Source organism: Danio rerio, chromosome 10 (assembly GCF_052040795.2).
Source record: "Danio rerio strain M-AB ecotype USA chromosome 10, GRCz13ab, whole genome shotgun sequence".
In the NCBI taxonomy this organism is placed as follows: domain Eukaryota; kingdom Metazoa; phylum Chordata; class Actinopteri; order Cypriniformes; family Danionidae; genus Danio; species Danio rerio.
In genome coordinates this window covers 21,541,403-21,554,383 of record NC_141030.1, presented here as the reverse complement: position 1 = coordinate 21,554,383, position 12,981 = coordinate 21,541,403, and the positions used below count along the sequence as shown (strand labels likewise).

The 12,981-nt window shown below is 41.3% G+C and overlaps 1 long non-coding RNA gene across 1 annotated transcript; it reads left to right on the top strand.

Moving 5' to 3' along the window:
* The first annotated feature begins 358 nt into the window (after positions 1-358).
* LOC147842030 (uncharacterized) lies at positions 359-12,187 on the top strand. The gene is made up of 3 exons (XR_015500986.1): positions 359-1,174; positions 6,526-7,030; positions 7,826-12,187. It is a non-coding gene; the product is annotated as an uncharacterized LOC147842030 (long non-coding RNA).
* The last annotated feature ends 794 nt before the right edge of the window (positions 12,188-12,981 follow it).

Below are 12,981 nucleotides of genomic sequence, written 5' to 3'. Positions count from 1 at the left end.
AGGCTTTTTAAGAGTATATATTTTAACAGAAAGTGTCTATATATTTTGATCCACAGACTTGTTTCATGTTTCGGAGACATTAATTAATGCTTTCAGATTGTATTACAGAAGTAATCTGAGCTTGTTCTCTGCTCTGATAACTTTTCTTGTTGTGTAACTTTTTTATAGTTCATAGTTATAGCTTTATAGTTTACTGTTATCTATTGTTTGGTTTGGTACAAATAAAATGGGTAATAGGCTGCCAATATTTTTTATAATTAATGATTTTTTTTACTATGGCAAGGATGTATTAAATTGATCAAAAGTGACAGAAGCTAAACAAAGTCTATTTCAAATTTAGTTTTTTTTTTTTTTTTTTACAAAATATCTTGAAAAAGTGTATCATGGTTCACATCTTAAATAGAAGAACATTAATATTGTCATAAAATGTGTTGGCCTGTTGACGTTTAGTTTAATTTCATTGAATAACCTTTCATTGAAAACATAAAAAAGAAAATACAGCCTTCAAAATTCCCATATTTAGAGTAATTTTGTCCAGAAGCACAAACCCAAGTCATTTTTGTCTCATTGTTTTCTCTTCTTGTCACACAGCGTCAGAGAGTTTGATCTGATTCACATGCTAATCACCATGACATGACATGATCCAAGAACATTCCTGCACACGAACACCTCGTCTACTCTCGTCATTGTGTAATTTCATTTCTTGATGGAGATCAGCCAACATCAGGCCTCATGATGAAATATATTACTTCGTCATTTCATTACTCAACTGCGACTATCATGTTGAAATGATATGTGTGAATGAACTAATGAATTAGAATGCAAAATATGTGGGTTCTTTTTTTTATGATCAGAAACTTTCATAAGACCCAAACAGATGGTGATTTAATCCACAATGTGTGAAATGTGTGGAGAAACAAGAAAAAAAAACATCCTGGTGAATGATCACTGATACCCGTATGTGTGAGGATTTAGTAGAGAAGCAAGAGTTGTCAATCTGAACAATCAGTCTAATCTAGAGTCTCTGCTGCTGTAAAACAGTCTGTGAATGGTCTTTACACATTAGCCATTCTATGGTTGCATAGAGAGAGCTAAAACCTACTGGATGAACCACATGCAAATAGAAAAACAAAAAAATTAAAAAACACTAACAAATTGAGAAAACACCATCAGTGTAACGGGGAGACTGACACGGAGGGATCCATTTTGCAGTATTTATTAAGTCACACTTAAACATCAACACCTCGCACGGTTGTGCGAACATACAACATACAACTCAACGATGATTAGCAGATAACAGAGGCAGAGTGATTACCAGGCTTGAGTCAAGGGCAGGCAGCGTGGTTCAGAGTCCGTAATACAGGCTTTAGTCAGGGGCAGGCAGCGAGAATCAGAGTCCGTGTAATCAGGCTTTAGGTCAAGGGCAGGCAGAAGACAGAGCAGAATCGAGGAACGGGCTGAAGTGGTAAACGGGAGATCAGGCAGAATAGAACGCTCAGAAATGCTGGCCGGGGCTAAACAAGACTTCGCAATGAAGTGTGTGTGTGAGCTGCTTATATGTGGTACGTGGGTCATTAGTGAGATGGAGAACAGGTGTGCTGGGATCTGAGTGAGAAGGATGACGTAATGGTTAGAAGTCCGGAGATGGTGACCTCTGCTGGTCAGCAAGGGGAATGACTGGGACCGAGTCGGTGACAGAGCCCCCCCCCAACGAACGGCTCCTGAAGTGAGGCAATTCTCGACGCCGGGGTCTTCCACGGGGGCGAGGGGCCGGCATCTCCGGATGTTGTGAGTGGAACTCTTCCAGTAGTGTGGTGTCGAGGATGTCCTTGCGGTTAATCCAAGATCTCTCCTCCGGACCGTACCCCTCCCAATCAACGAGATATTGGAGTTGACCGCCCCGGCGTCTGGATCTCAGGATCTCGTGGATCTGGTAAGCCTCTTCGCCATCGATCATGAGAGGCGGGGGACCCTGTTCACCGGCTGCCACCTCCCTATCCGTCTCGGCTGGACCAGCAGCAGGCTTGAGCAGAGAGACATGGAAAGTTGGGGAAATACGAAAATGATTAGGGAGTGTCAGTCTGAACGAAACAGGAGATATTTGTCTTTCTATCTGGAAAGGACCCACGTACCTGGGACTGAGTTTCTTGCAGGGCAGCTTGAGGCGTAAGTCGCGGGTGGAAAGCCATACCCATTGTCCTGGGAAATACATGGGACCAGGACGTCGGTGTCGATCGGCTTGTTCCTTGAAACGCCTTATGGCGTGAGAGAGGTGAGTATGAGCTGCGTTCCAGACCTCTTCGCAGTTTTTAAACCAGGTATCCACCGCAGGGAGTTCAGAGGTCTCGCCGGACCAGCCAAAGAGCGGAGGTTGGAAGCCCAGCACGCATTGAAATGGGGTTAATCCAGTAGATGCCTTTCTGAGGGAGTTCTGAGCATATTCTGCCCACATCAAAAATTTGGCCCATTCGTTCTGGGTCGAGTGACAATACGTGCGGAGGAATCGACCGATCTCTTGGTTCAAGCGCTCTGTCTGCCCGTTGGATTGGGGATGATAGCCGGATGTTAGGCTGACGTTGATTTGGAGATTTTTGAAGAATGCTGACCAGAGTCGGGATGTAAACTGGGGACCTCTATCCGATACGATGTCTTCGGGGAGACCATAGTACCGAAACACACACTTGCAGAGTAACTCAGCCGTTTCCATGGCTGTGGGCAGTTTGGAAATGGGAATAAGGCGGCAGGATTTCGAAAATCGGTCCACTACTGTGAGGATGGTGGTTTTGCCCTGAGATATGGGTAAATCGGTGATGAAATCTATAGCGATGTGTGACCAAGGACGATGTGGCACCTCCAGGGGTTGGAGTAATCCAGCTGGACGTTGACGGGAGTGTTTGGACATCTGACAGGGTGAGCATTTGTTAATGAAGTTGATTACATCCTTGTGTATGGATGACCACCAGTAGCGGGATTGAATCATTTGCACAGTGGCTGTGCTGCCTGGGTGACCGGAACTGGGGTGGTCATGTACCTCGGAGATGAGTCTTTCTCGAAGCGACGAGGGAACAAAGATTTTATTCTCCGGACAGGGCTGCTGAGAAGGATTACTTTCGGCGGCTTGGAGGATCTCCTGATCTATATCCCACTGGATGGGAGCGACAATTAGAGGACTTTTGATTATGGGCTCGTCAGGGATTTCAGAGGTCTCATCGTCTGAGAGGCGGGACAGAGCATCTGCTTTGATGTTTTTCGAACCAGGGATATAGGTGACTTGGAAGTCAAATCGTGTGAAAAACAGCGCCCATCTTGCCTGTCTAGGATTCAGACGTTTACAAGACCGGATGTATTCTAGGTTCTTGTGATCAGTGATGACGATGAAAGGGTGTTTTGCGCCCTCAAGCCAGTGTCTCCATTCCTCTAGCGCAGCTTTCATGGCGAGGAGTTCTCGGTTTCCCACATCGTAGTTCCGTTCAGCGGAGTTAAGCTTGCGAGAATAGAAGGCACAGGGATGGAGCTTCTTATTCACTAGGGATCGCTGGGACAGGATGGCTCCAATTCCAGTGTTTGACGCGTCAATTTCGACGACAAAGGGTTGTTCGGGATCAGGATGACGCAGAATGGGTGCACTGGAGAAGCGAGTCTTTAGCTGGGTGAATGCTCGGACAGCGTCGGGGTTCCATTTAAGGCGAGCATTGTTGGCTTTGACCATGGCGGTCAGTGGGGCAGCGACTGAACTGAAGTTCCGTATGAAGCGCCTGTAGAAGTTAGCAAAGCCCAGGAATCGTTGTAGTTGCCTGATGGTTTCGGGTTGCGGCCATTGTGTCACAGAGTCAACCTTTTGCTGGTCCATGGCCACGCCTTCTGGACTGATAATGTAGCCAAGGAATGAGATGCAGGTCTGGTGGAATTCGCACTTGGAGCTTTTTGCATACAGCTGGTTTTTAATGAGACGTTTGAGCACTGCCCGAACGTGCTGGATATGCTCAGATAGCGAATTGGAATAGACCAGGATGTCGTCAATATATACTATGACCCATTTGTTGAGCATGTCTCTAAATATCTCATTTACAAATGCCTGGAACACGGAAGGACTGTTTGCTAGGCCGAAGGGCATAACGAGATATTCATAGTGGCCGTCAATTGTAGAGAACCCGGTTTTCCACTCGTCTCCCTGTCGTATGCGGATGAGGTTATAGGCACTACGGAGGTCCAACTTAGTGAAATACTGGGCGGATCGGAGTTGTTCAAGGGCGGCAGGAACCAATGGTAATGGGTAGCGGTATTTGACTGTGATCTCATTCAATCCTCGGTAATCGATGCAAGGGCGTAAGCTGCCATCCTTCTTCTTGACGAAGAAAAACCCTGCTGAAGCGGGAGAAGTAGATGGTCGAATAAATCCTTTTTCTAGCTCCTCAGAGATGTACTTCTTCATAGCCTCAGTTTCAGGTTGTGAGAGAGGGAATATGCGACCACGAGGGGGCGTGGTGCCGGGTAGCAGCTCAATGGCACAGTCATTATCACGATGAGGAGGGAGCTTAGTAGCCTTCTGCTTATTGAATGCTTCAATTAGATCGTGATAAGCATCAGGAACATGATGGAGTTCAGAGTCTTCGGTCTTGTTGATTGTGTTGATCTGGATAGGGGAAACAGGATGCAGACATTGGGTAAAGCATTGATTGCTCCATTTTATGATCTCACCAGTTCTCCAAGAGACTTGAGGGTCATGCTGTTGTAGCCATGGTAACCCGAGAATCACAGAGTGTTTAGGGGAGTTGATGGCAAGAAGGGAAATTTCTTCTTCATGAAGAGAGCCTGTTTGAAGCAAGACGGGCAGGGTCTGGAATTTTATACGTCCTTCTCCCAAAGGGCGCCCATCTACAGCAGTGATGGCTATGGAGGAATCACAGGAGGTTAGAGGAATGGAGTGAGTGGTGGCAAACGTGTAATCGATAAAGTTACCAGCGGCTCCTGAATCGATCATGGCCATAGTCTCAATCTCGTTTCCATCATTTCTCAAAGTGACAGGCAGATTCACAACATTATTAGTGGTAGTGAACATAGTGGTTGCACTCACCGAGAGGGTTTTAGGGAGAGGCTTGTTGGGACATAAAACCTTCGTATGACCTGGAAGTCCGCAGTAAATGCACAAGTGATTTCTTCTCCGTCGTTCTCGCTCTTCTGGGTTCAGACGGGTTCTACCCAATTGCATGGGTTCAGCGGAGGTTTCAGGGGATACAGGACTGGAAGCAATTGAGCAGAGCGGATTGCGAGTGCGGAGGAGAGTGTCTAACCTTATGGAAAGCTCGATTAGTTGATCCAGAGTTTTCCCATCGTCACGACATGCCATCTCTCGCTGCAATTCTGGCTTTAGAGCCCTTCTGTAGAGCGTGACGAGCGGATCATCAGCCCAGCCAGTTTGCGCTGCCAAGGTGCGGAACTGCAGAGCGAACTCAGCTGCGGAGCGATCTCCCTGTTGGATACACAGTAGCTCCTCGCCAGCGTTACGACCACCCTCCGGATGATCGAACACAGTGCAGAAACGTTTGAGAAAGTCATTAAACGAGGGAAATATCGGGGTACTGTCTGGCCAAACTGCAGTAGCCCAGTCTAGCGCTTTCCCAGTGAGCAGTGAGCACACAAAAGCAATTTTCCCGTTCTCGTCCTTAAACAGATGGGGTTGTTGGGCGATAAACAGTTTGCATTGCAATAGAAAGCCTTTACATTTTGCTGAGTTACCTGAGAACTTGTCAGGAAAAGCCAATCGAACTCCGGAAGTCATCGGGGGTTGTGCAACAACAAGTGGACTTGGAGGGTAGTTGGCGGTGGGTTGCGCAGTGGCAGCAGCTTGCAGGTTTTGGAGGGATTTCATCAGTTCATCTGTTAACTGAGTTAGGTGTGTTAGTTGTTGTTGGTGTGTTGACAATACCTGAGCTTGTGTGGTGACTTCGTGAGACAAAACCTGGATGGCTGCGGGATCCGTGTTGGGCGAAGTCTTCTGTAACGGGGAGACTGACACGGAGGGATCCATTTTGCAGTATTTATTAAGTCACACTTAAACATCAACACCTCGCACGGTTGTGCGAACATACAACATACAACTCAACGATGATTAGCAGATAACAGAGGCAGAGTGATTACCAGGCTTGAGTCAAGGGCAGGCAGCGTGGTTCAGAGTCCGTAATACAGGCTTTAGTCAGGGGCAGGCAGCGAGAATCAGAGTCCGTGTAATCAGGCTTTAGGTCAAGGGCAGGCAGAAGACAGAGCAGAATCGAGGAACGGGCTGAAGTGGTAAACGGGAGATCAGGCAGAATAGAACGCTCAGAAATGCTGGCCGGGGCTAAACAAGACTTCGCAATGAAGTGTGTGTGTGAGCTGCTTATATGTGGTACGTGGGTCATTAGTGAGATGGAGAACAGGTGTGCTGGGATCTGAGTGAGAAGGATGACGTAATGGTTAGAAGTCCGGAGATGGTGACCTCTGCTGGTCAGCGAGGGGAATGACTGGGACCGAGTCGGTGACAATCAGATTGACAACATATGCACATGAAAATTCTTGCACATGAAAACACATGCAAATATACTGTAGAAACGCACAGTAAATAACACAGAATGAAACGGGGGACCCTAAAAAGTGACAAACCGGGCTGCTTCCTGTTTAGTGCTGTTGTTAGAGATCTGAGATGTGAATATTTTTGTCTGTTTTAATATCATGCTCATACGATTTCTTGATGTTTGTACATTTTTAGAACTAAAGGTTTTAGACCTATGCTATACGAACCATTTCCGTTTCCCGGTCCGTTTAAGAAGTGTGAGTGCTCTGAATTGGGCTCAGGCTCAGTTCAGTTGGCTGGCTCTGGGCTGGTTGGAAGAGGTGTGCCAGAGCACGGTTCATTTTGGCTTTGGTGCTGTACACTTGTATTATGAGTGCAAAGTGAGCCTGAGCCCGAAACTAAAGACGAGACGTCACTTTTAAGGGCTTGTTTCATATCGATTTTTAAATCCTTCTTATTTTTTTATTAACAAAAACTGTCGTAGTTTAGTAAAGACGCAAATCACTCGCTACACTTCTGCTGCACCTTACCTGCAGCACAAGGACTTTTATGATAATTTATGAGCATCAAAAGTGGTGGATCTGTTCAGCAAAATATTTAACTGCATGTCACTGCATCCCAAATGACTTAAAATAATACAAAAATGATATAACTAAAGCAATGTCCACTGTGCTGAGAAAGAGTGCTTCTCTTCCTGTTAAATTGAACAGTCGCATCATTGATGACGTAAGCGTGCTCAGTTCCGGTAGATAAAAAATGCAATGTGAGTGCAGGCCGAGGGAAGGAGGGACAATCACACTTCAGTTCAAGGCAACTATTGTGAGTACTCCCTAAATGAACTGCTGACTCTGAGGAGGATGGGTTTGGTAAATTTTCGGGTCCCCCGACACATTTCCGTTATGGTGCGTGCAATTTGCAGTACAATTCTGTATTTGCATGTGTTGTGAGAATTTGTGTGTGCTTGTGTTGTCAAATTGATAAAGATGTTTTCTTAATTTGTTAGGCCCTTATTTTATTTTATTTATTTTTTTTGCATTCTTAGCTTTAGATTTGCTCTGTCGATTAGTGTACTACCCAGTATCCCACACATCTTACCTGAGATTTAGTTTCTATTGATAGGTCTAAATAGATGGGTTCAACAACAAAAAACTACTATTGATTAACAACCTCAACAGGTCTGTTTGTAATTGGAAAGATTTACCAGTTACTTCAGTGAAAAGTTGAGAAATTGTTTTATCTCCAAAAACAGACTGTACTTGTGCTCTATTCATGTAGCATATTTCACAATCTGCATTAATTTCAGTTTTATTTATTTTTTCCAGATCTTTAAAAAAAATATTACTTAGATCAGGGGTAAATAATTATATAAATCATTAAATCACAACTTATATAAATTTATAAGAGCTATATCAATGTATGATTACAATTATAAAAGTCTTTAACATTGTTCTTATTACTTATTATAATTATTTTTTATTGTTCCTTTTTCATTGAATGCCTTATTTTTTCATTCAACTATTATACTTTCAATAGCTTTGGAGTCGTTCTTTTTAACTCTGGGAAAGCTCTCATTCACCACATTTCTCTCTCACTGTCATTCCTCCACCACCTCATGCTCTGATTTCACCACAGGTTTAGCAATTTATTCAGTTCAGTGAATGAAGTAAGTGAACCGGAATTTGGTGAGTTTGTCATTCCTTTCCTCATCTGGATTGATTTATATCATTCAGATGTGTCTCCCTCCCAAACCAGTTCACTTTTTAATGTTCAGTCTCTGTGTGGACTGAATTAAACAACTCATCAAATATATGACTCATAATATGATGAGTCTGAGCAACAGCTGCACTGTGCAGATTCTCAGTCAGAAACATCTTGTCTAGTCTTTTTATGTGTAATGCGTCTCTTAGACTGAGTTTCATTCAATATTGCGGGATGTCTTCTGCACTCCAAACAAAATTATTGGTATAACTGAATATAATTATAACACAGTTCTGCACATTCAGATGTCATTTCAACTTAATATAGGTAAGTGGAACTCAATAGCAAAAACAATTGAATCAGTGCGATCAAATCAGTTTTGTTTGAATTATCTGTGAATTTGACTTGAGCACAGTTTACTATTGAGACAAGTAAACTTATTTACTTGATTTGGACAACTTATTTAAGTTCATTTAATAAATATACTTTCATAAAGTTTATTGTTTTTATATATACCATCTGATTTATACAAGAATGGAGGGGACATTTCAAGCATTTTCCTTGAACTGGAATGATATGCAACGAATGCATAGTTTACAGTAAACCGCAAACATTATTAATGTAAAATGTGAAGGCAATCATGGACATAGCCTACAGTTGGATTTATACCCAAATGTTGAATAAATGTGCCTGCTAAAATGTAAAAACAATTTTTTTTAAATGCTTACATGTGATAGGGAACATTTGATTCCTAATTGTTGCTTAACATGTTATCATTTATACTAACACAGTTGACATTTTCTACCATTTTGTGAGCCCAAAATGCAAACCTCAAACCAAGACCATGTGGCATGCTTAAAACTGAAATTAATGTATTTTTGTCATATTATTATAGCATTTTTAAATGAATTCACTGAAATATCTCAATAGTAGTGTTAACTATTATTATTATTGTATCCTAAAAGCTTTTGTACAAATGAATGAGAGAAGAATAATGCCTACCAGAGTCTCCTGCCAAAGGAAGTGACATCACTTGGAGCAAGTCACATGTTTTTTTTTTTTTTTTTTATCAGTGCTGTAAACATTGTTATGCCTTTTTGTAAAATATGTAATTGACCAGAATTGATCAGAATGTATTGACCTTATTTTTCAATGCGGAAGTGCGCTCATTTTTGCAATTGTTTTAGAACTTCCGATTCAGTCGCCTATGGGAGAAATGACTATAGGAATAATAAACGGCAGAAATGGTCAAACTACTTGCTCTACAATCAAGTGTGTGCACGACTATACAGAAGAAGTAGAATAATATAATAAAAAAAATATCAGTTTGTAACATTAAGCTACATAACGAGCTGTTTAATGTCTAAAAATGCATGGAGGTGAATGAGACCGGAAGTCTGGAACCAAAATGATTCTAATGGCTGTGCCCACTCATTTGCAAAGAATAAGGTGAATAGGGTCAGACACAAAATGATTTCTAAAATTACAAATAAAACAGAAAATGTACTGAAATGTATAAAACACTCCAAAAAAAAAATCAATTGGACTTAACATTTTTATGATAAGTAAAGTAGAATCAGGAGGCAGAGACAATCAAACAGTTATAGTCAGCGTTGGGGGTAATGCATTACAAGTAAAGCAAATTATGTAATAATATTACTTTTCTAAGTAACGAGTAAAGTAACGCATTACTTAAGAAATTAAGCAATAATAATTTCATAACCTTTTAAAAAAATATATGTAACATGAGTTACTTTTCAGCTTAATTAATTACCTTAAAAAAAAAATAAACTGAACATAGTTACGGTGAATCACACACTGTGAGTGGGAACAGACAGAAACCAAGATGGGAGAGGCTCACATTTCTGCAATTGTAGTAGTCTTATCATTTTGAACACATCAAAGGAAAGGGAAAAAGGATTGTCTCAATGCAGTGTAATTTTATTTAACTAAAAAGTCGAAAAGTCCAAATGTAGCAAAAACCTTGTTTTAAACTTTCATTAATCTGTACAGCATGAATAGCTCAGGGGCCAGGAAGTTCTCAGAGAATAACATTATCCAAAATATCATTTTTAAGTGATGTTTATTTATAAACTAATTTCAAAAGGATCACCTGCTTATGATTGCTAGCAGCTGGATCTGCATTATCCAGTTCCCAATGCAATCAGACGACTCCTAAGCTACGACAAATACCCTGGGTTACGTACCACCAATATCTTCCTTTTTTAAGAAACCCCCCTTCCACCCCTACTCCTTCTTCTCCTAAATTGGTGATACAGTGGCCCAGTGCTTAGCACTGTTGCCTCACAGCAAGAACAACTGTGGTTACAAGCTTTACCAAACCAGCAAACGATTCTGTGCGGAGTTTGCACTTTCTCCCCGTGCTCACCTGGGTTTCCCCCGATTTCCTCCCACCATCCAAACACATGTAACTTAAGTTAATTGACTAATCCAAATCGCTACCATAGACATGCTCCTAGTAAGTAGTTATCTCTTAAGAGCAATCACTATCTGTTAGAGCAATCACTATCTGCAATCAGTAGTTACTACAGCAGGGGAGTTCTTGAGATCTACCTGAGCTCAAACTCCCCTCTCACCTTGCAACGGGAGGGAGTCCCGGGCTCGAGGCTCTTATGAGCTCTGGGCTCTCTCCCGGGACAGCTAGCCAAAGTAGCTTCTAATTAATCATTAGCTAAGTGTAAACTCTTGAAATGTTTTTAAAATAGAAAATGGAGGTATAGTTAATACTGTGTGTTGTTAATTGCAGAGCTTCTTTATAAGTTAAAAAAAAAAAAGTTCTGAAAGAAATCAATCCTCAGCCAGGTAAGAAAAAGTAATGCAAAAGTAACTCAAGAGTAAGGTAACTCTTGAGCAATGCAATTAGAGTGTAAGTCTAGAGTAATGCGTTACTGCAAAAAGTAACTTTGCCCAAAACTAGTTAATATTTTAATGAACAAATGGCCCAAATACACATGCAATCATTATTTTAAGAGATAACTTGACTTTCCAAAAGAAGCTTATGGACTGGGGAGGTAAAACATAACTGACTTTACCATAGTTAGTGCGACTGAACGCTGTTCTTCAACATATGGTTACTTTAAAACTTTTTCTGAAACTCTTCAAAATCTCCAAACTAACTAACTGACAAACTAAATGAAGATTAAGCTTAAATTAAATTAAAGATTAAGCTTAAACTAATTTTCATTCCCTCTTAATGCAATTCCACAGTAAGCATGCTGGAAGCTATCCATTTGTTACTCAGATAGTTACCGTATGTGAACAAAATGATTCATGTAGTTCCAACACAAAATAGTGACTTTTTAAGTGAGCTGAGCGTTTAAGTGACCTGATTGTTCAATTATTTTCCTTCGGCTTAGTCTCTATTTCAGAGGTCATACATCAGAATGAAGCAACAACTATTCCAGCATATGCAGAGGATGCCCCTTTAACCACAATCCAGTAGTGGGAAAGTGAGCTGAACATAATACTGTACAAATAAATTGTAAAAACTTTTGTTACTTCAGTTCATTTTAAACAAGTAATCTGAAAAAAAGTATTTTCTTAATATTAATGTGTATATTAGTGTTTAGAAAGTGAAAAATCTCCTCTATTTAATATTCTTCAATTTCTGATGTAATAGAGCTTCATTTTGACAAAATAATATATTATGTCTTCTGGAGAGGAGGAAATATTGCTGATGATTCTCGGGTGTTTTCAGAAGGTCACGCGGGGATTTTGATGTACTCTGGGTTTCATTCAATTCCCCCAAGACTTCTGGCCCAGAGCCGAAGCTTCTTTCTTCATCTTGGCAAACGTGATTGCCTGAATGAGGCGTCTCTGTGCTTTAGGAATTTCAGTGAAAAGAAGAGGCTCTCTTACATGTTCAGAATCAGTAACCTGATCACACGTGGGAATGCAGGGCTTTGTTTTCATAGATGCAAACAAGAAAAAGAGGGGCACGGAGGGGAAACTGTCTTTGTTGGTTTGTACACGTGCTCTGAGAGAGAAATGTACTAGATGACCCTGTTACTATAACACCGAATCACGTTGTTAGATTATTATTATTATTATTTTTTTAATGAGTTTAATATTTTTTTACAAGAATTCACAGAGCGTTTTGTTTCTATGCTTGTTAGCAATTTTAATTCTCCAAAAGTCCAGGCATATAAAAAGAATATGAAAAGAGTTTCTAAAGAATCTAACAGGTCAGTCTATCTGCAAAAATAATATGAATGGTTCCCAAATCTTGTTAAAAATGGACCATTTGTCATTTAGTGTGAATCTCAGTTCTTCTAAGTGTAACATATCTCCAAGTTCTCTAGTCCACATTTCAAAGGTGGGAATATTTGCATGTGTATTGCAAAAAAAAAGTCATTTTGAAACAACTCAAAACAACTCAAATCAATAGAATTGCTCGTGTTTGGTTTCTACTGCAAGAACCGTCCTTTGCCTCTAAGGGCCTACTCACACTATGCTATCCGAACCATGCCCAGGCCCGTTTCCCGGATCGTTTGAGAAGTGTGAGTGCTCTGAATCGGGCTCAGGCATGGTTTACTTGGCCGGCCCTGGCTCGGTTGGAAGAGGTGTGCCGGAGCACGGTTCACTTGGGCTTTGGCGCGGTACGCTTGTGTGTGAATGCAAAATGTGCCTGAGCCCGAAACTAAAAGCGAGACATGACTTTTAAGGGACTGTTGTTATGTGTTTATTAATCATTCTTAATGTTCAATGAACGC